The 3,899-nt window shown below is 42.7% G+C and overlaps 1 long non-coding RNA gene across 1 annotated transcript; it reads right to left on the bottom strand.

The window, feature by feature from the left end:
• Positions 1 to 1,011: 1,011 nt before the first annotated feature.
• LOC140008067 (uncharacterized) lies at positions 1,012 to 3,068 on the bottom strand. Its single transcript, XR_011815481.1, has 2 exons — positions 2,700 to 3,068; positions 1,012 to 1,286 (listed from the first exon to the last, which is right to left on the bottom strand). It is a non-coding gene; the product is annotated as an uncharacterized lncRNA (long non-coding RNA).
• Between the last annotated feature and the right edge of the window lie 831 nt (positions 3,069 to 3,899).

Below are 3,899 nucleotides of genomic sequence, written 5' to 3'. Positions count from 1 at the left end.
TAAGCAGTCAAGCAAATATATACAAAGTACTCCCGTGAAGCCAAAAGAGGGTCTGCCAAAATACACTGTACAACCTAGGTCTCAGAAGTACAAAACAACTAACCAAAAGCTTTTCCTAGGTATCCCTCACACGGGATCAAAACTAGGCCCAAAACCCTAATCTAGTCCTCGACGGAGCCAACCGACTCCCCCCCAGAGCTAGAGCTAGGGCTAGGGGCGCCTCCCTGACCTGGAGCTCCGCCACCTGGAGCTCCCCCTGGCGCATTGGCGCCAATCACCTCCTGGATCAGCGCCCCACACTCATCGATAATCGCGCCGGATCGGTCTCTCACCTCCCGGACTACTCGAATAAGGCGGTCGTTAACCGCCTGCAACTGCTCTCTCAGAGCGTCCGTCCTCTCCTGCTCCATGGCCACGTCCCCCCGGAGCTCTCCGATCCTATCGGCCTGCATCCGCATGATGCCCCTAAGCCTAAGGGTCTCAGTACGCTCCCTGGCGGCGTCACATCTAAGCCTCTGTCGCTCGGCAAGTACCGCCACCACCACGTGGTCCGCGTAGGAGTAAAACTGGCAACGCCTACAGCGGCGGGTCCGGCTAGCGGTATGCCATAGCCGGATCGGACCTCCCGGTCTCTCCTGGTAGTCGACAACCCGTGGGCGCCTCTGAGGTGGCTCGCCTCCACCTGCTCCACTAGTACCGGCCATACCCTACAAAGATAGCAAAGGTTTATAGCTTAGACAATATATTCACACTTAATAGCATCTAATCACAATCCCAAAAGTTCTAAGAAACAGGTTTCAAGTTCGCCCAGGTTATTTCTAGCCTAGGCTCTGATACCACTTGTGACAGCCCCACCTTCCCCTAAGCCGTACCAAAGGAGTTAGCGGACTGCCTGCCCAGCTCTCGCCAGGACTACTAAAACGGTCAAACACTAACTCAAGTCGTTCGGGAAAATATTGGCGCGCTTAATCAACCCAATAAATGAGAAACGGGAAAACAAAAGGCAAAACGTAAAGCGAATAGTGGCTGCCACGTCACAATCCGCCAAGATCCCATTGATTACAAGAAATTTCCAACAATCACTGAAAAGAGTATATACAAGTCAAGTACAATCCATTGGATAGGAATACACCCTATTACAAACCACTTTTGTATGGTTACAAGCCAAAAGAAAGCATTTAAATCCAAGTACAACAAAGGTTCCAACTATTGAGGAGCTATACAAAATCTCTCGACTAGCTCCACTCAACTTACTCATCACAGTCAAAAGTCCAAAAGATAATTCCCTGTAAGGAAAACAAAATTTAACGGAGTGAGCTTTCGCCCAATGAGGTACTATCACGTACATATACCAAGATCACATAAACTCAAGAGCATTCAGTCCAAATACGTTCGTCAAGTAAGTAAAAGCAATAACACCCAAGTGTAAGGAATAAAAGGATACGGATGGCTCTCAGGAGCCCTTTTCCTCTTTTGCCATACTTGATCTCATCTCATTGACTCTCCGTCAATGTATACCAGGTAATCATGACCGTAGACCCCTCTTTACTCCAATTATCCGTCCACCTCACTTTCCCCTTACCGGGCCCGAACACCACACAGTACAGAATTGGTATTACTCGAGTAAACCGGAATCTAGGGTCTCATACCCAAAGATTCTCAAATACAGTTCCCATGGCTTGTCAAATGTCCCCGACCAAGTCCTTACTGGCTCGAGTCCATTGACTTCCAATGAGGTAGAGCTCAAAGTAAACAGTACAGATCCAGAGTTACATTAAGGATCGGCATCCAAGCGACACCAAATCAAACACAGTCAAGAGTATTCAAGTTATATCATAACCAAACAAGTAGGCCAGAGAGTACGAGAGTGGTAAAGTACACCCTCGCCTCACCTAGTCCAAACAATCATCACAACTAGTCCAAAACACAGAATTCAAGTACAAGAAAGCCACGGAATAACAAATATGTGAGTAGTACACTCACCAAGTCAAACAAAGTAATTTCACAAGTTTTCGCCCGACGTGAGCCTCGGATCACCGGCACGCCCTATAATAATCAAGAAAGTACAATTAAGACTCAAACACGAGTCGAATACCTTTTAATAGGAACTATTAAGGTAAAACCCAAATATAGCTTGGAAATGAAAAATACATAATATTTAGGGTTAAAAGTAGAAACAACCCTAAAATTATTCATTTCTAGTCAATCTCAACCCAACTCACAAGGATCCAATGCCCTAGACACTCGGACAGCATTTCCCCTAAAATTTCAGCTTTTCCAACCTACAAGACACCAATAAAAACCATCCAACACAACCACAAGCACCCAAACACTTCATAAGGCATTCAATATACTTCATTAGGGTCACAATACCCCTCAATACTAGCCAATTAGAAGCTCAACAATCAACCATAGCAAAGCCCCAATTGAAACCCTAAATCTGAAATTTTCCGCATAAGCGGCAATTTTCCGCAATTAACTACAATTAACGCACAAGTGAGCTATAAAACACCATTTGGAACCACCAAATCAAACCCAATCATATCCATCATATGAAACCAGAAAAATTCCAAGAAAAATCAGAAAATTAGGAAACTTCACTCCAATCCACCAAATCTTCCGTACAATCACGTATATAGCTACTATAAGGCACCACTTGGCCAAAATTAGAAACAAAAGATGAGTTCCAAGCAATATACCTTAGTTCTTCAAGAAAGGTTGAAGCTTAGAGAGTTTTCTTCCAAAACAACACCACCAAGGTCTTCAAACCCTCCTAGCAAGATGATTCTACGGACTAATTCAAGAAACAATCGGTTGATTTTCAAGATTGAGCAAGGATTTGGAGATGAAAGGTTGAAGAATGTTTTTCCTTCTTGGCTGGAGAGGTTCGGCTATGAGGAGGTGAAGAATGAAGAGGTTTTGGTCAAATTTGGACTTTTATGTAATGACAAAGAAAGTTAGGCAAAGTTAGGTAAGCTTGGTCCAACCACATTTGGACACGTGGCACCTTGTTTTGTTTAGTGTTATCCTCTTGTCCCTCCAGAGTTAATCCATCTAGGTAACCTCTAATCATCTCCTAACACCTAGTAATGAAATCCCTTTATGAACAATTTAACCGAATTGGTCGAATTTCTCTCACTAAATGCACTAGCGGGTCCCACGTCCAAAATACGTTCCAAATTTCTCACGAACTACCTTATACTAGAAAAATGATTTAAAAACTATATTTACTGATAAAATGTTAATAAAAGTAATATAATAAAGAAAATACAAGAAAACGGTGCACAGGAATAAAATAATAAATAAATAAATAATAAAATTTTTTTTTTTTTTTCTGGGTTCTCACAAAACTGATGTAAAGTGGGGATCTACGGACGTTATACTTTCGTAGTTAATGGAGAATCAACGGATCTTGATCAAGCTACTATGGAACTTGCTCCTGAGAGCAACCTATATCCTTTGACATGAATGTGTTCCTTACTATACTCTTTTGCATGTTTTATCTTGCTATTTGCTCAATTATATACTGAATTATGACCTCATCGAAGTTGACTTGTTTCTTGATGTCTGAATATGCTATCTTGTCTCGTATGTTACCTACTTAATTACTTGGAACCTCACTGGGCTTCTAGCTCATTCCACGCCATTTGTTTTCCTTACAGGGATGAGAACGTGAGAGGTTGAATTGAGGAAGGCCTCGTTTTCTTCTAAGTTTGTTAGTTGCTGGTGTGGGCACTGTATAGGTGTCTAGCCGATTTGTTTGGTTTGATTTTTGGCAAGTCTGACTCTTTGGTTGTAAAAATTTTGTTTTCTCTTGAGGGTCTATTTGTAAATCTTTATGTTATTTGACTGAGTCCTGGCGAGAGTTGGGCAGGCGATTTGCCAAACCCTTGGGTACG

Source organism: Coffea arabica, chromosome 6c, assembly GCF_036785885.1.
Source record: "Coffea arabica cultivar ET-39 chromosome 6c, Coffea Arabica ET-39 HiFi, whole genome shotgun sequence".
NCBI lineage: Eukaryota > Viridiplantae > Streptophyta > Magnoliopsida > Gentianales > Rubiaceae > Coffea > Coffea arabica.
Note: the sequence above shows the minus strand (reverse complement) of the source record. Positions and strands in the feature narration are given on the sequence as shown.